This window comes from Octopus sinensis, linkage group LG25, assembly GCF_006345805.1.
Source record: "Octopus sinensis linkage group LG25, ASM634580v1, whole genome shotgun sequence".
Classification (NCBI taxonomy): Eukaryota; Metazoa; Mollusca; class Cephalopoda; order Octopoda; family Octopodidae; genus Octopus; species Octopus sinensis.
In genome coordinates, this window is record NC_043021.1 from 19225484 (window position 1) to 19245692 (window position 20209).

At 40.4% G+C, this 20209-nt stretch overlaps 1 protein-coding gene across 1 annotated transcript in view; it reads left to right on the forward strand.

Moving 5' to 3' along the window:
- Positions 1-11391: 11391 nt before the first annotated feature.
- LOC115224261 (ubiquitin-conjugating enzyme E2 J2) overlaps positions 11392-20209 on the forward strand; it is a 46381-nt gene continuing 37563 nt past the window's right edge. The window contains exon 1 of the mRNA XM_029795070.2: positions 11392-11746. The gene's annotated coding sequence lies outside the window, so the exon portion shown is untranslated. The remainder of the gene's footprint in view (positions 11747-20209) is intronic.

The window sequence follows — 20209 nt, forward strand, 5'->3', positions numbered from 1 at the left end:
TTAAAGAACAAAATACCATCTAAGCACACTGTGTTTGAACATCTGTTACCTGTGCAGGTAATTCATATTCCAATACATTAGTTTTAATGTTTCTTTTTATTGATCATCATCATCATCATCGTCGTTTAACGTCCGTTCTCCATGCTAGCATGGGTTGGACGGTTCGACCGGGGTTCTGGGAAGCCAGAAGGCTGCACCAGGCTCCAGTCTAATTTGGCAATGTTTCTACAGCTGGATGCCCTTCCTAACGCCAACCACTCCGTGAGTGTAGTGGGTGCTTTTTACGTGCCACCTGCACAGGTGCCAGGCGGGGCTGGCAACGGCCAGGGTCAGATTGGTGTATTTTATGTGCCACCGGCACGGAAGCCAGTCGAGGCGGTGCTGGCATCGGCCACGAGTCGATTGATGTAAAATTATATAAAAAAAATACTCTAAAAATAACAATAAGAAAGTTTCATGACATTTCTGGATTTTCTCATAACGGAAGTGGATGGGAAAAGGGGAAGAGAAACTCGGCCCCTTTACATCGTATATTTTATACACTCCTAATTTAAACCTTGATCTTGAGTGTGGAAAAGTGCATGTTCTACATAAAGTGTTATGATGGTTAACACATATACACACACAAACACATACTACATACATATTACACATAAGTGTATGTGTATATACACATGTGGTATATGTGTATGTGTTTGTGTGTGTATATACATATACATACATATTTTTTCTATCCTTGTTTTTGTATACATTTGCTGCTTTCATCCAAGGAATCTAATACTCTTAGCTTAGTTTTTACCTTGGGGCTGGCCAGATTGGAGTAATCTCAAGTATAATCAGCCAAAATTGAGAAGATAATCTGGTACTCGACTGAGGAAAGAAAACTTTGAATGACCCATCCTTGCTTTCTTTGTATTGTCTATCTGGATGTTTTGTTGTCCCATTTTGTATTTTTATATACATGTATATACATACATACATTTATATATATATATATATATATATATATATATCGAAATCAATATCAAATTCGATGACTGGCATCCATGCTAGTGGAGAGCTAAGAGTACCATACGAGTGAAATCAGGGCCAGAGCAACAAGGTGGCCTTCGTGCCGATGGCACATTAAAAACACCATTCGAGCGTGATTGTTACCTGCATCACCTTACTAGCACTTGTGCTGGTGGTACAGGAAAAAACATTTGATTGAAGTTGTTGCCAGTGCCACTGGACTGGCTCCTGTGCAGGTGGCACATAAAAAGCACCATATGAGCATGGCCGTTGTCAGTACCGTCCGACTGGCCCTCGTGCCAGTGGCACGTAAAAGCACCCACTACACTCTCGGAGTGGTTGGCGTTAGGAAGGGCATCCAGCTGTAGAAACTCTGCCAGATCAAGATTGGAGCCTGGTGCAACCATCTGGTTCACCAGACCTCAGTCAAATCATCCAACCCATGGTAGCATGGAAAGTGGACATTAAACGATGATGATGATGATGATATATATACACACACAAATCATCACCATTGCTGTCATTAAATGTCCATGCCCCATGCTGTCATGAACTGGATGATTTGACATAGGTCCTAAAGCTGCATGTTCTTCCAAACAGTAACCACTTTACAGTGTGTACTCTGTGTGTGTGTGTGTGCTCGTGTAAGTCATCTAAGTGTCCATAAGTCAGGAAAAAATGCCCTTGTATATCTGTCAGTAGGATGAGTATATTAATCGAAGTGTACAGTATAATATATCCATTACGGCCGATCTTACCAACTGGTTTTGCACTAGGTATTCAACAGGGTGTAAGGCAACAGTTCAACTATGTAACCCTGTGCTCATCAGAGGTATCTGTCATGGAAGAAAATATGGTGGCTGCCCCCTGTTGCTGGACACACACACACACACACACACACACACATACATATATGCAATATGTGCATATATATGTGTATATATGTATGCATGTATCTACCTAACTGTGTGTGTGTACACTATGGTCTGTTATATAATTTTTCTCATGCAATTATTTCTAAATCTGCTTATTCATTTTTCATATAATTCATTCCAAATTTGTACAGAAACCCCCACCCCTTACACACACATACACACACACCTGCAGACACACACCTATACACAGTCCTCCATATGCCTTCATCAGCTGTTCAGTGATCATAATGATTTTAGCACCCTCTGACGTCATCACCCTTTCTCGTAGCACACTAAGCAGCAGTGATACTATCAAAGAATCTACAGGTTGTTTTTATCTCACACTGAATCATACTTTACTATTTTTACATCTTTCTTGACTCATTCAGTAAATCACAGCTACAACAACTGGCTGTACACAGCTACAACTACCTTACCATATTGTGGCTATTTCTTTGACCAGAGGTGGAGAAAGATTCATCTGTCATTCTCCTCTTTCATCATTCTTCTATGTTCCTGCCACATCATCATCATCATCATCATCATTTAACATCTGTTTTCCATGCTGGCATGGGTTGGATGGTTTGACTGGGCTGGCATGCTGGGAAGGCTGCACCAGGATCCAGGATCCAGTTTGGCATGGTTTTCTATGGCTGGATGCCCTTCCTAATGCCAGCCACTCTGAGAGTGTAATGAGTGCATTTACGTGCCACCGGCAGGAGTGCCATTTGTGTGACACTGGTATCTGCCAAGGCAGCGAGCTAGCAGAATCGTTAGCACGCTGGGCGAAATGCGTAGCCGTATTTCGTCTGCCGTTACGTTCTGAGTTCAAATTCCGCCGAGGTCGACTTTGCCTTTCATCCTTTCGGGGTCGATAAATTAAGTACCAGTTAAGCACTGGGGTCGATGTAATCGACTTAATCCGTCTGTCTGTCCTTGTTTGTCCCCTCTGTGTTTAGCCCCTTGTGGGTAGTAAAGAAATAGGTATCCGCCATGACTGTGATTTTGTTCGGCTTCATGGGTCTTCTTCTCAAGCGCAACATAATGCCAAAGGTCTTGATCATTGCCTCTGTGAGGCCCAACACTCGAAAGAACCTCGGCCACTTTCACTCCTTGAGGCCTCAACACATGAAAGAAACTCAGCCACCTCACCTCCCAGCAATTTACCAATCTTTGTTTCTGTGAAATTGCTGCTGTTGCTATAAATATTCTTTCTTATTTTTGCACAAAGCCTACAATTTTAACACTTCAGTATTCTGATTTTTTTTTGTCAAACGTATATCTTATCTATTTACTCTTTTACTTGTTTCAGTCATTTCCTTGTCTTGACATCATGTGGTAGCTGCATGATGTCATCTTCAACAAAGCAGTGTACTTCATTTCCAATCTTCCATGTAAACTTATCTGGCCACCTCACTTGTAAATGGCTGAGTGTTGGAGGAGTTAGGAAGAGCATCTGACCATAGAAAATCTGCCTCAAAGAATTTCATCTAACCCATGCAAACATGGAAAGATGACACAAAAATGATTTGACGAGGGACTGAAAGTTCTGGTTGTTTGTCATGCTTCAGAAGACATGTCAAGCTTAGTAAAATTGGGGTCATCTATCCATACAGGTATGTCCTTTACAGTCATGCTCCCTCACTTCCTCTCTCAGTCGAGAGGCCCTTGTCTTGCACATGGGTGCTGGTGCCATGTAACAGTACCTGTGCCATGTAAAAGCACCTGCGCTTGTGTCACATAAAAATACCTGTGCTGGTGCCATGTAAAAAGCACCTATGTCTCATCATCATCATCATCATCCTTTAACGTCCATTTTCCATGCTAGTATGTGTTGGACGGTTCGACTGGGGTCTGGAAAGCCAGCAGCTGCACCAGGCTTCAATCTGATCTGGCAGTGTTTCTACAGCTGGATGCCCTTCCTAATGCCAACCACTTCAAGAGTGTAGTGGGTGCATTTTATATACCACTGACACAGGAGCCAACCAGGCAAGCCTGGCATCAAGACATTCAGATGGTGCTTTTTACATTCCACCGGCACAGGAGCCAGTCAGGTGTCCCTTGCATCAATCATGTTCAGATAGTGCTTTTTACGTGCCACTGGAATCATGGTTGATTCCAGTGACTCCTACCATGTAAAAATCAACCAGTACACTAAACATTTTTCCTTTCTACTATAGACACAAGGTCTGAAATTTAGTGGGTGGGGTGGGGGCTTGTCAATAATATCGACCCCAGTTCACAACTGGTACTTATTTCATTAACCCCCAAAAAGATAAAAGGCAAAGTGGGCCTTGGCAGCATTTGAACTAAGAACGGAAGAAAAGCCAGTAAGCATTTTGTCAGCTGCTCTAATGATTCTGCCAGTGTATCACCTTAATCCTGCTCTAAATATGATTTAAAATTTTGGCACAAGTTCTGAAATTTGAGGGGAGGGGACTAGTTTATTACATCACCCCAGTGTTTAACTGGAACTTATTTTATCGACTCTGAAAGAATGAAAGGTAAAATTGACTTTGGTGGAATTTGAACTCAGATTGTAAAGGCAGGCATACACTTTACACTTTTACTTGTTTCAGTTATTTGACTGCGGCCATGCTGTAGCACCGCCTTTAGTTGAGCAAATCGACCCCAGGACTTATTCTTTGGAAGCCTAGTACTTATTCTATCGGTCACTTTTTGCCAAACCGCTAAGTTACGCAGACGTAAACACACCACCATCGGTTGTCAAGCAATGTTGGGGGACAAACACAGACACACAAACATATACACACATGCATATATAAAGACTCCGCCGGTTACGACGACGAGGGTCCCAGCTGATACGATCACGGAACAGCTTGCTCGTGAAATTAACGTGCAAATGGCTGAGCATTCCACAGACACGTGTACCCTTAACGTAGTTCTCGGGGATAACAGCGTGACACAGAGAGTGACAAGGCTGACCCTTTGAAATACAAGTACAACTCATTTTTGCCAGCTGAGTGGACTGGAGCAACGTGAAATAAAGTGTCTTGCTCAAGGACACAACGCGTCGCCGGGAATCGAACTCACAACCTTACGATCATGAGCCGAATGCCCTAACCACTAAGCCACGCGCCCTCTGCATATATATATTATATATATATCTATATATATATATAATTATATATATATATATATATATATATATTATATATATATATATATATATATACATATATATAATTATATATATATAATATATATATATACATATATATATATATATATATATATATATATAATATATATATAGACATATATATATATATATATACATATACATATTATATAATATATATATATAATAATATATACATATATATATATATAATATATACATATCATATATTATATATAGATAGTATATATATATTATATATATATATATAATATATATATATATAATATATATAGATATATATATATTATATATATTATATATATAATATATATATATTATATATATATAATATATATATAGTTAAATATAGTTAATCCAACAAGAAAAAACAAGAAAACACAGCAACGCGAGGACGTGGAACAAATAAAGTATTATTGGACGCTCAGGAGAAGGGAAGAAGGAGGGTTTAACGTTTCGAGCGGAGCTCTTCGTCGGAAATATAGGAGAAGGAAAGATCCTGAAAAGGGAAGACAGAGGAAAAAAAAAATCGCTGGCGGTACTCACGAGGTCACACATATATATATAATATATACGACAGGCTTCTCTCAGTTTCCATCTACCAAATCCACTCACAAGGCTTTGGTTGGCCTGAAGCTATAGTAGAAGACACTTGCCCAAGGTGCCATGCAGTGGAACTGAACTCGGAACCATGTGGTTGGTAAGCAAGCTTCCTAACCACACAGCCACTCCTGCTAACAATTCTGCCTGTTTGTAGCCTTCTTTGCTCTAAATATGAGGGATTAAATGATTATTAAGTCTCATTCACTTTCATGGATGACTTGGTATTATTTTGTCTCCTGATAAAGGCAGTGAGTTGACAGAATTGTTAGCACACTGGGCAAAATATTTAGTGGCATTTTGTCCGTCTTTACATTCTGAGGTAAAATGCCGCCGAGGTCATCTTTGTCTTTCATCCTTTCAGGGTCGATAAATTAAGTTGTGTACTGGAGTCAATCTAATCGACTGGCCCCGTCCCCCAAAATTTCAGGCCTTGTGCCTCGAGTAGAAAAGAATATTTCTACATATCTAAGGCGGTGAGCTGGCAGAAACGTTAGCACACCAGGCGAAATGCTTAGCAGTATTTCGTCTGCCAATACGTTCTGAGTTCAAATTCCGCAGAGGTCATCTTTGTCTTCCATCCTTTCAGGGTCGATAAATTAAGTACCAGTTGTGTACTGGGGTCAATCTAATCGACTGATCCCCTCCCCCAAAATTTCAGGCCTTGTACCTAGAGTAGAAAATAATAAATTAAAGTACCAGTGAAACACTGGGGTCGATGTAATCAACTTAGTCCTTCTCTCCACAAATTTCAAGTCTTGTGCAAAAAATTTGAAACCATATTTATGGCAAGGGATAAGTGACAAACTGACAGAGTTGTTAGCGCTGTATACAAATGCTTAGTGGGTTTCTTTCTGGCTCCTTATGCCCTTAAATCAGAAGCCACCAACATCAACTTCGGTTTTCATCTTTTTGAGGTTAATAACATAAGTACCTATTTCTTTATTACCCACAAGGGGCTAATCACAGAGGGGACGAACAAGGACACACAAACAGATTAAGTCGATTATATCGACCCCAGTGCATAACTGGTACTTAATTTATCGACCCCGAAAGGATGAAAGGCAAAGTCGACCTCGACGGAATTTGAACTCAGAACGTAGCGGCAGGGGAAATACCTCTAAGCATTTCGCCCCACATGCTAATGATTCTGCCAGCTCACCGCCCTTTAATAACATAAGTACCAGTACTTAATAAGATAAGTACCAGTTGAACTTTTTCTTTCTTTGCGCCCTTTTAAAGGTTAGCCAGGCTCATGGGCCCAGTTTCCTGGTTTCAATGGCGCATGTGTTCCCCAGCTAGACGTGACGCCAGTCCATCACAGCGTTACTCATTTTTGTCAGCTGAATGGACTGGAACAACGTGAAATGAAGTGTTTTGCTCAAGAACACAACGCGTCGCCTGGGCCAGGAATTGTAACCATAATCTTACGATCATGATGCTGACACCCTAACCACTAGGCCATGTGCCTCCACTTGTGCCCTTTTAAAGCCTAGCCAGGCTCACGGGCCCAGTTTCCATGGTGTATGTGTTCCCAGCTGGGTGGGACACCAGTCCATCGCAGCGTTACTCACTTTTGCCAGCTGAGTGGACTGGAGCAACGTGAAATGAAGTGTTTTGCTCAAGAACACAATGCGTCGCCCGGTCCAGGAATCGAAACCACAATCTTACGATCACGATGCTGACACCCTAACCACTAAGCCATGCACCTCCACACTAGTTGAGCACTGGGGTCAATATAATTGACAACCCCCTCCCCAAAATTTCAGACCTCTCTCTCTGGCCAGGTAACCACGTACCTCTTCTATAGCAAGACACCTGTTTCTGCCTCTCTGTCTCTGTCACACTCCAATCTTTCATCACCCAACACAAGATCATCTCTTCCATTGTCCCCTCCCCTCTCAAAATTCCTTGCCTTGCAAGTTACTTGGTGACGCCACCTGTGCTGGTGCCACATACAAGGCACCCAGTCCACACTGTGAAGTGGCTGGCATTTTGAAGGGCATCCATCTGTAAAAACCATGCCAGAACTGACCTCGCCTGTGCTGGTGCCACATAAAAAGCACTGAATCCATTCTACAGATTGGTTGCTGTTAAGAAGGGTATCCATCCATAAAAACAAGGCCAGGACAGATAGTAGCCTGGTGCAGTCCTGGCCGGCTCCTATCAACCCATGCCAGCATGGAAGGCAGACGTTAAACAATGATGATGATGATGTGTCTATAGTAGAAAGGAAAAAAAAAATTATAGCAACGACAAGGTAACAAGATGGCAGAATCATTAGCACAGCAGACAAAATCCCTTTAGTAGAATGAATCATTATGTCTCCAAATCTTCTTTATATATAAAAGAGAGGTTGTGTGCTGTCTGTCTCCTACGATTTAGGTTCATAACTACTCCCACATTTTGCGGTGCAGTTTAACCAAAACCGGGTATCTTATAGTCGTGATTCATATCAAGCCCTTCTGGGTATTAGCGCGCGTCTACGATGAGTCTACGATTTAAAAAAAAATTTACCATCAATTTTTAATGCATTTTTGGCATATATAAGGGAAGTAACTCTCTAAAAATTTATTATTAAATCTCAGAACGTAAAAAGCTACAGTAACACCCCCCCCTTTGTGGTTAGCCATATTGAGATGGCTATTATACTATACATCTCTAAAAATGCTTATATAGTTATTTCCCTTACAAACCCGAGCAACACCGGGCGATACTGCTAGTTCTTACTAAAAGTTTTAAGTGTCCATGTAGGCATGTGCACACACAATCATGAAAACAACCAGATGCAATAGGTGGAAGAAGACAAGGTTGTACCAGCACTGGGTTGGTCCTGCTATATAGGGTCACAAAAAGGATGAAAGTTGACTTCTTCAGCGGGATTTGAATTCAGAGAACCAGGAACTGGAACCAATATGTTAATATTCAGCAGAAGCACCAGTGTCTCAGGGATCCCAGAGCTTCGTGTGTTAAGGGCCAACGCACGAAACTCTCAGACCTTGAGTCACTGTTGCTTCTGTTAGATATTAATAAAAATATACATATATTCACATTTTGGATTCTATTTTTCTTGTTTGCAGGAGTGGCTGTGTGGTAAGTAGCTTGTTTACCAACCACATGGTTCTGGGTTCAGTCCCACTGCGTGGCATCTTGGGCAAGTGTCTTCTACTATAGCCTCGGGCCGACCAATGCCTTGTGAGTGGATTTGGTAGACGGAAACTGAAAGAAGCCTGTCGTATATATGTATATATATATATATATGTATGTGTGTGTGTGTTTGTGTGTCTGTGTTTGTCCCCCTAGCATTGCTTGACAACTGATGCTGGTGTGTTTACGTCCCCGTAACTTAGCGGTTCGGCAAAAGATCCGATAGAATAAGTACTGGGCTTACAAAGAATAAGGCCCGGGGTCGATTTGTTCGACTAAAGGCGGTGCTCCAGCATGGCCGCAGTCAAATGACTGAAACAAGTAAAAGAGAGTAAAGAATATACCTATATGTGTGTGTGTGTGTCAACACCACTGTCAGACCACCGGTGTTGGTTTGTTTACGTGGCCCCTAATCTTGCGATTCTGCACGAGGCTGATAGAAAAGTACCAGCCTTGCTGTAAGCATTGAGGTCGGTTCGTTTTACTAAACGCCTTCGAGGCAGTGTGCCCTTGTACGGCCATTGGCTCGGGAGCAAGGGATATGGAGGTGCAAGCGCGCCCCTAAAACTTGAGGGTGGAGGAGGAATAATAAAAATCGCTTTGAACGTCCTGAATAACTAGGTTCGCACCCGCTAAGCAAATTTTGTTCCTGGCTACAGTCCAATGACTGAAATAATAAAAAACGAATGTGCTATAGCTGTTTAACCCCAAGTCGATTCTGACTGAACAGGTATACTCTTTACTCTTTGACTGCGGCCATGCTGGAGCACCGCCTTTTAGTCGAGCAAATCGACCCCCGGGACTTATTCTTTGTAAGCCCAGTACTTATTCTATCGGTGTCTTTTTGCCGAGCCGCTAAGTTACGGGGACGTAAACACACCAGCATCGGTTGTCAAGCAATGCTAAGGGGACAAACACAGACACACACATACATATATACGACAGGCTTCTTTCAGTTTCCGTCTACCAAATCCACTCACAAGGCATTGGTCGGCCCGGGGCTATAGCAGAAGACACTTGCCCAAGATGCCACGCAGTGGGACTGAACCCGGAACCATGTGGCTGGTTAGCAAGCTACTTACCACACAGCCACTCCTGCGCCTATGGTATGTGACCAAAAGCAGTTCATTTCGTCTTTCCTTCGCATCATGCGCGCGTCCGTATTTTTTGTCATACACAGACCTACTACATAAAACAATATGTCCTTTCCTTAAGACGGCCGAGGTGTTTTGAGGGAAATTTGGCTACTGTTTCAGACAGTTCAAGCCGTCAAAGTTAGTTGTTTCGGAATAGATTAACCTTAATCGAGCAGACTTTTTTAAGGAAATGAGTCCCAACCGTGACCGTCTTGTCCATTAGGAAAACGACATTAACTTATACGTGTTTGCCTACCCAAGAAACTAGGACGTGGTTTTGTGAGAGATTTGGCAGCTACTTCTAACAAGTCAAGCAACTTCGTATCGGATCCCTCAGAAGCGATCTACCAAAATAGAATAGTTTTTTTTTTTAAAAAAAGCCAAACGGATTTTCCCAAACAAATCAATCTTTAAGAGAAAGAAATCGAAAGTTTGGATTTATAGTGTAACTAAGCGACCCAATCTCGCCTCCTCTCTCTGTAACTGTTCCTTTCATTTTCCCCTCTGTGACTGTAACCATCACTCAGTCTCTCTCTCCCTCTGTCACTCTCTCTATCTCTTTTACTCTCTAATTGTTCCCCTCACTCTCGCTTTGTGTGTACCCTTCTCTCTCTTTCCCTGTAAACATTCTTCTTTTCTCTCTTTGTAACTGTACCCATCACTCTCTCTCTCTCTTTCTGTAAATGTACTATCACTCTCTTTCTCCTTAAGTGTCCTTCTTTTTCTTCTTCTTCTCTCCCTCACTCTTTGTAACTGTACACATCATTGTCTTTCTGTCTGTCTGTCACTGTCTCTCTCTCTCTCTCTTTGTAATTGCTTTTCTCACTCACTTTCTCTATAAGTGTCTCTCCCTCTCACTCTCTGTCTGTCTGTAACAGTTACTCTCACTTCCTATTCTCCCTCCCGCCGTTTCCCCTTCTCTCTCTCTTTTCCTCCTCCCCCTCTTCCTTCCTATTCTCTTTTTTCTCTTCCTCCCTCTTTCTCCCCTCCCTCTCTTTCCATCTTCCTTCCCATTCTCTTTTTCTCCTCCTCCCTCTTTCTCCCCATCTCTCTCTCTTTCCATCTTCCTTCCCATTCTCTTTTTTCTCCTCCTCCCTCTCTTCCATCTTCCTTCCCATTCTCTTTTTTCTCCTCCTCCTTTCTCCCCTCTCTCTCTTTTCCTCCTCCCCCTCTTCCTTCCCATTCTCTTTTTTCTCCTCCTCCCTCTTTCTCCCCCTCTCTCTCTCTTTCCATCTTCCTTTCCATTCTCTTTTTTCTCCTCCTCCTTTCTCCCCTCTCTCTCTCTTTCCACCTTCCTTCCCATTCTCTTTTTTCTCCTCTTCCCCCCTTTCTCCCTTTCCATCTTCCTTCCCATTCTCTCTCTTTTCTCTCTCCCTTCCCCTCCCGCTCACCCCTCCTCTCTCTCCTAACAGTAATGCAATTACCTAAGCGATCCTGCGGTCGTGACGTCACAAATCAGTCCCGAACTCTCTTCGCTTTCCCCCAAACCACGGAGGAGAGAAATTGTCTTGACAAAGTCTCCCCCTTTTTTTAGTTCCCCCCAATTTTTCCAATCCATTTCACACAGAAAGGGGGGGGTCTAGGGATTACACACACACAAACACTTCGTATATATAATAATCCATTCGAGGTTTCCTCCTCTCTCTCTCTCTCTTTTGTTTTATTACTTTATTTTGGGTTTTTTTTTGGTAAATTTATTTTTATTTTGTGTTGTTTGAAGCAGGAATACAACAACAACAACAGCAACAGCAACAACAATTAGAAAGTCTTGTAAGGTAAGTGAAGGAATTGGTTTGTTCTCTTATTTGGCATGCGTGCTAATGTTTATACCATCTTGAACAACATAACAGCCTACACCCCCACCTCTTGTATATATATGTATATATATATAATATATATATAATATATAAATATTACACGTACACATTATATTTATAATATACACAGACATATTTACATATACACATCTATATCTATGATCAGTTTGTCACTTGTTTTGATGATATATATACATATATATACAGACATGTATATATATATATATATAGACATATGTACATGTGTATATATATATATAGACATATGTACATGTGTATATATATATATAGAGACATATGTACATGTATATATATATATATATATATATATATTAGACATATGTACATGTATATATATATAGACATATGTACATGTATATATATATATATATATATATATATATATAACATATGTACATGTATATATATATATAGACATATGTACATGTATATATATATATGTAATATAGACATGTACATGTATATATATATATATATATATATATATATATATATATATATATATATATACACACACACACACACACACATCTATATCTATCTATGGTCAGTTTGTCACTAGACTTTTGATGACCCCCTTTCAATAAATAGCCAAAGCTGATGTAATTTTGCTCGTTTTGCTATAATGTAAGGGCAATTATTAATATATTTGGATTTCGCTTCTTTACTATTATCATTATTATTTGTTATTTTACTGTTTACACGCTTTTCTGTACCCTTGCCACATTGCACAGAATCGTCCTGAACCGACCTCGAGCTGGGGTTTTGTTTTTGTTTTTGGTAAACCCTTTCTGTTCTTCATAAAACCATTATTTTTTGGGTTGCTAAGTACTGACTTTCTCAGTTTTTTTTATTTCCGTCGATGTCGACTTTGGTTTTTATTTCTTTTTTTGTTTGTTTAATCATTCTTTCCCTAATTTAAATCGACCAAAAAAGCATGAACCAGCATGTCAAACGTCCCTTACGATTTTTTGACAGCTTGTAAAATCAGAAATCAATTAGTGTTGGAACCCTCCCTTATTCAAATGTCGCCGATGTCTACTTTTTTCCTTCTTTGATCCTTCAAGCAATCTGTGATATAATCTGTGATATAACCCCAAATACCAGTCAACCTGCCTGGATATCGATTTAATGAGGTGAAAGCCCCTTTCTCCCAGCGCTAAATTGTACTTGTTAATTAATAATCATTTATTTTAATTATACTTAAATATCATTAGTGAAATTCCTCGGAGATCGACTTTGCCTCTAAATTCTTCCGAGGTCGGAGAAAAAAAGAAAAATAAACTCGGAATAAAACAACCACGAAGTCCTGGAGACTGTCGTAATTCTACCAAACTGTCCCGTTTCCTCGTAGTCTTGGATTTTTACAATATCCTCCAAATCCGTGGTGGCGGTGTTCAAATCCTTCTTGAAGATTCACTTTTATTGTTCAACATCCTTTTCGGAGCTGGATTAACATGAAGAACCAACCAAGCACTGTTCTTGTTTAGAGCTGGGGCATTATTTCCATCCTTTTTATCTTCTCCTCGCCGGAACCTTTGATGCCTTCCTTGTGTGTGTAATCATCATTATTCGTGTTATGTCTGTTATTAAAATTAATCGGCGACATTTCTTCCGGTTTTACCGTTCCTGAGTTCATTTTCCGTCGTGGTCCACTTTGCCTTCCATTCTTTCGGTCGGGATCGGATCGATAAAGTAAAATACAAGTTGAGCCCTGAGGGTCGACGTAATCGACTAGTCCCCTCTCCGCAAAATATCAGGTTTTGTTCCTTTAGTTTAAAATAATTATTATTATTAATATTTCCCTCGTTTCGCCTCAAGTTCTAAGCTTGATGTTCAATTTTTTTTTTGACAAAGTATGGATGCCCAAAAGAATCGCTTTTTGTTGTTAATTGTTCCTAGAATTGGAAACTCTGTGAAGTTTATTAGAATTAATTCGTCTTCGTGGATTAGTTTCTTTCTTCGCTAATTAAATTAGAATTAAGGTATTAGAAATAATAAGATGTTTACGGAAATTACTGATTTTCATTTTCGCTTTGGTGGTAGCATCTTCGAAGGAATGCCTAGATTAAATTATTTCCGTTTTTCCAAAGAAACATTAATTTGTAATGTTAGTTTTAATTACGTCTACCCTGACCGCCTCCACGTTTGACATTTTTTCTTTTATTTTCCTTTCCTCAGCAAAAAAAAAAAACGAAAAATTTTTCACTATATTTTAGTTCTGTTCTTTTAAATTTCGAGTTGAAATTTCGGTTCGAGTCGATTTAACCGCTTTCAAATGACCCAACACATCAAAAATAAACATTAGCAATTAATTTACGCGGTGTGGAATCCGTTCCTTTTGTAAGAAACAAAATGTGAGACCCACCCCACCAACTTTGTTTCCTTATAGCTTTCAGAAAAATGGATGTTTCTTACGAAAACTTTCTACAAATAGCTTTCAGATGGGGGTACATTCCGGTTATATTGGAATTTAATGTAAAGAATGTTTTTCGGAGGTGGGTGGGTGGGTGATGAGAGGGAGGAGTTTCGGATAATTTACACGAATCGACTTTGTTTCCTCATAACTTTGAGAGAAAAATTGGTGTTTTTTAATAAAGTTTTTTCTACAAATACTTTTCAGATAGTAGATTACAATTTTATCGGAATTGGTTGTGAAAAAAATTTTTTTCGGAATTAGGAGAGAGAGGGTGGGGTGGGGGGAGTTTCGGATAATTCACCGGAGGAGTTGACTTTGTTACCTCATAGCTTTTTGAAGAATTTGTATTTTTTTTTTAATGAACTGTTCTACAGATATCTTTGCGATGGCGTAGATTCCTAATATATCGGAATTTAATGTTAGAAAAAAAAAAAAAAAAGAAAAATGAAATAATTGGTGGGTGCGAACACATATCTACTGACACACATCATTTCAAACCGTTATACTTTTCTCTCCTCCGAATTAGCTTTTTTTTCCTCGACGACAAGGTAATAATTATTTTGGCGATCTTTCGTCTCTAGTAGACCTTTCCGTCGATTTCCGTAAAAAATTTTTTTTTTTTTTACATATGGGCTTGCGGGAACTTTTGAAGTAATATACATACATATACACATACACCGAGTAAGAAAATATCAGTTATCTCTCTCTTTCACACATTACTCTGTCTCTTCACACACACTAACAGAAGCACTTCACTTACACAACATACTGTCTGTCTCCCACACCCCATCAAACACATACATGTCCATCAATGCTCCCATGCACGGTAACTTCAAAAGAACTTCCCTCGTCATACAATCGCTTTCTCTTAGTCTCTTTCGCTCTCATTACTTCAAAAGTTCCCGCAAGCCCATATGTAAAAAAAAAAAAAATTTTTTTTACGGAAATCGACGGAAAGGTCTACTAGAGACGAAAGATTGCCATTATTTTTGCGCTCGTTTGTGAAAGAAATACGTGTCAGTTCCCCAGAATGTGGGTTTATGGCCCGGTTTGTTTTGAGTTACAAAAATGATAAATAAATAAATATATAAATGAATAAAAAAAAGCCCATTGACTTCGCTATTTATAGCATTTAAGTTTTCATATCGCTGCTGTTCTCAGTATTACCACATGACTGGCATATGGTGAAAATGTGTTGTTGGAAAACAATGTAGAGCGAAAATATTATTAATGGGAGGTGATTATGCTGTCAAATTAGTTTTGTCTGTGTGTATACATGCATATAATATACTTATATATATTTGTGGGTGCACTATATTTCGGATCTGACACATGTTTCATATTAAAGCCAGGTTTTTTTCCCCCTTTTTTTATGTTGGTCTGTTTCGTTTAGTATCTAATCAGGTTGTTTATAGACCAGCGACGATTTCTCTTATTAACCGATGAGGTTTGAGAAAAAAAAAGAGGGGACGATACGGGGGGACGGACAAAACAAACTTAGGGGTCCAGGGTATCGAATGAGACGAAACGTATGAATAAACAAACAATTGAAATATATACAATTAAATGAGAATGAGTGATTTACAAAAAAAAAATGAAGCGGTGACGGGCAAACTGTGCCCGCCCCCGCGGGACTTTCTTAATGGTACACCAATGAAAAATGACCTTAATTCTCTTCATTTATATATATATATATATATATATATATATTCTCTTTGACTTGTTTCTGTCATTTGACTGCGGCCATGCTGGAGCACCGCCTTTAATCGAGCAACTCGACCCCCGGGACTTATTCTTTCGTAAGCCCAGTACTTATTCTATCGGTGTCTTTTGCCGAACCGCTAAGTAACGGGGACATAAACACACCAGCATCGGTTGTCAAGCAATGCTCGGGGGATAAACACAGACACACAAACACACACACGCGCATATATATATATATATATATATATATATATATATATACACACACACATATATACGACGGGTTTCTTTCAGTTTCCGTCTACCAAATCCACTCACAAGGCATTGGTCAGCCCGAGGCTATAGTAGAAGACAAGATGCCATGCAGTGGGACTGAACCCGGAACCATGTGGTTGAGTAGCAAGCTACTTACCACACAGCCACTCCTATATATATATATTTTTTTTAGTGGTGCTTCCCAACCTCATATGGACAAGGGCAGCCGTTTTGAGGAGAGGGGAAGCCGATTACATCGATCCTTGTGCATATGTTATCGACCCCAACGACATTTGAACTCAGAACATTAAGAACGAAGAAATGCAGTCTGATAATTTTTGTTCGACGTGCTAACGATTCCGCTAAGTTCGCCGCCTTAATAATAATAATAATCTTTTCTACTAAAGGCACAAGGCCTAAAATTTTGGGGGCGGGGGCCAGTCGATTAGATCGGCCTCAGTACGCAACTGGTACTTATTTTATGGACTCCGAAAGGATGAAAGGCAAAGTCAACCTCGGCGAATTTGAACTCGGAACGTAGCGACGGACGAACGAAATACCATTATTTCGTCCAGTATTTTGTCCAATGTGCTAATGATTCTACCAGATCACTGCTTTAATAATAATAATAATAATAATAATAATAATAATAATAATAATCCTTTCTACTGGAAGCACAAGACCTAAAATTCGGGGGAAGGGATTAATTCGATTACATAAGGAGGCAAGGCAAAGCCGACCTCGGCGGAATTTGATCTCAGAATGTGAAGAGGGACGAAATGCCACTAAGCATTTTGCCTGGCGTGCTAATGATTCTGCCATCTCGCTGTTTTAATAATAATAATGATCATTTCGTTAATGTAAACAAGGGTTTATATTAAGAAAAACATTGTGGATAGTACAACACAAAACAATGTGTGAGTGTATGTTGTTCTGAGGGTTTTGTCTGTAAACAAGACTAACCAAATTAAAAAAGAAAAATAATCAATGTGTAACCCTCAATAGGGTGGAGACGTTTGAGGGCTGCTTATGGAAAAGCCCCATTAAAAATTATGGGTACCCTGACTTTTGGGGCAGGTGCCTTTTTTCCTTTCCTTTTTTCCAACTACAGATGTATGCTTAGGGCAGGCCCATTCATTTGCACCATTCTCACCATTTTCACCCACCTTTCAGCAAACTGGCTAGAAGACAACACTTCCCTCTCTAACCTTATTTCCCTTTCAAGTGAAACTTGAAGAAGTCGATCAGGGATTAGCCAAAAAAAGAAGTGGTTGTCTTCAGCCCCTTCAATCTCGCCCACTATGCAAACTCTTTCGCCATGGCCACCAAGCATATAAAAACGGCATTTCCTTCCCAGTTGAAGGAAGGTGGCAGGGTGATCTTCACGATGGATTCAGTTGACAGCCGGATCTGTCCCACACGCAATGGCAGGTGTTTGACATAAACCCACAGGTCAGCAATGCTTGGACACTGGACGAGTGCATGCAGGACTGTCTTGTTCAGCATGCATCTTGGACGTGATCGAATGACCACTACTAGGCTAGAGATTTTTGGAAATTATCCATCAGTCCCTGGCCGAAAGCTCTCTGGATAAGAGCTGCTAGCTGATCTTCTTCGATGCCCAAGTTCTCCCCAAGAACATCATCGCACTTTTCCTCCGCTAATACTCTATAAAAAGCTAAAGTGGACACTCCACCTATTGCAGTGTCCAATTGGCTGAGGGCTGTGAGCACCTGAAGACATTCCACTTTCCAAATGCTCCATTAAAGAATCTAGCTGCAGAAATACATGTTTGGCGAATGGTGACCGCACCTGTTCACCATCAAGGAAGCACTGGAGATGTCATAGCCTCAGTGCACGTCTACGCATCGTCAACCACGGCATGCCCAGGCCGCCACACAGCAGTTGTTGACAGCAGATAGACCGCCTGACCATCAGGACGTGTTCCTTCCAGAAGGAGCAGAAGAGTATACACTCCAGTGTAATCAGATGGTCAGGACAAGGCACAGCAATCAAGTGATAGTAGATTACGGACGCGAAATATGCGTTAACCACCACTGCCTGACCTTTCAGAGATAGCCTTCTCTTGGTCCATTTCTGGGTGAGAGTAGTCACCCTGCTCATTATCTCATCTCGGGGTTTTGATCATCAGGAGGTCGGGACTGATTCAGACTCCGAGCAATTTAACTGGTCCGTCCATCCAGTGCCCAGTCACCCTGCTCATTATCTCATCTCGGGGTTTTGATCATCAGGAGGTCGGGACTGATTCAGACTCCGAGCAATTTAACTGGTCCGTCCATCCAGTGCCCAGTCACCCTGCTCATTATCTCATCTCGGGGTTTTGATCATCAGGAGGTCGGGACTGATTCAGACTCCGAGCAATTTAACTGGTCCGTCCATCCAGTGCCCAGTCACCTGCTCATTATCTCATCTCGGGGTTTTGATCATCAGGAGGTCGGGACTGATTCAGACTCCGAGCAATTTAACTGGTCTGTCCATCCAGTGCCCAGTCACCCTGCTCATTATCTCATCTCGGGGTTTTGATCATCAGGAGGTCGGGACTGATTCAGACTCCGAGCAATTTAACTGGTCCGTCCATCCAGTGCCCAGTCACCCTGCTCATTATCTCATCTCGGGGTTTTGATCATCAGGAGGTCGGGACTGAATCAGACTCCAAGCAGTTTAACTGGTCTGTCCATCCAGTGCCCAATGACGCAGTTTGACGGCTTGGACTTGCTTCTCCATGTGCTGAGCTGCAAGCCCACTGATTTTTAGTGGTTAATTGTTGCTCCTGAAACCGGCTCGTAGTCCCTGAGAGCAGTGCTGATCATTTCTGTGCGTTTATGATCCGACACCACTATGGTGATGTTGGCGGCATTTGCCGACACACATCTCCTACATCCTAGGTCATGCGATATGCCTCTCAACATTTCCAGTTTGTGTAGTAGAGGCTTGAGAGCCAGTACATAGCGTCCCCCAATCCATTGCCTTTCTGCCAATGCCTCCTTTTTCTCTAACCCCCACAGACACCGGCACCCACATGGACCCTCTCAACGCACATGGAGGTGGTAACACCCACTTTGATAACCTATGAAATAGAAGGTAGTGATAGGGGTGGTGGAGGTGGGTTTTAAATCAGACAAATGTGTTATCATGTCAAACTTAAATACTGCCATGGTATCTGATACTGTAGCATTTTAATGAGAGGAAGATGTGTCTCTTAATCCTTTCGATATCAACTTGGCTGAAACCGGCTCTGGCTCTGTAGTACAAATGTCTCGTTTTCAAATGTTCTGAATTAAAATCTCCCACCAAACCTTAGTCACAATTTATGTTCCTAACACTAGCTTAATGATAACTAAGTTATTTTACTAAATTCTTTAAAATTATTTGAAAGAAACACAGAGCATCTCAACAGAAATATGGTAACAAAAGGGTTAAAATATATAATAGAGAGACAATTCTTAACCCTTTCAATACCAACCCGGCTGAAACTGGCTCTGGTTCTGTAGTACAAATGTCTTGTTTTCAAAAGTTCTGAATTAAAATCTTCCACCAAACCTTAGTCACAATTTGTGTTCCTAACACTAGCTGAATGATAACTAAGTTATTTTACTAAATTCTTTGTTATATTTAAAATTAATTAAAAGAAGCACAGAGCATCTCAACAGAAATATGGTAACAAAAGGGTTAAAATATATAATAGAGAAACAATTCTTAACCCTTTCGATACCAATCTGGCTGAAACCGGCTCTGTAGTACAAATGTCTTGTTTCCATAAGTTTTGAATTAAAATCTTCCACCAAACCTTAGTCACAATTTATGTTCCTAACACTAGCTTAATGATAACGAAGTTATTTTACTAACTTCTTTATATTTAAAATTATTTAAAATTAATTAAAAGAAGCACTGAGCATCTCAACAGAAATATGGTAACAAAAGGGTTAATTAAACTGCAGGATCTTGTGCAATTATTTTAATAACCACTTGAAAGTAAATTTTCACCAGATTACTTTTGAAAT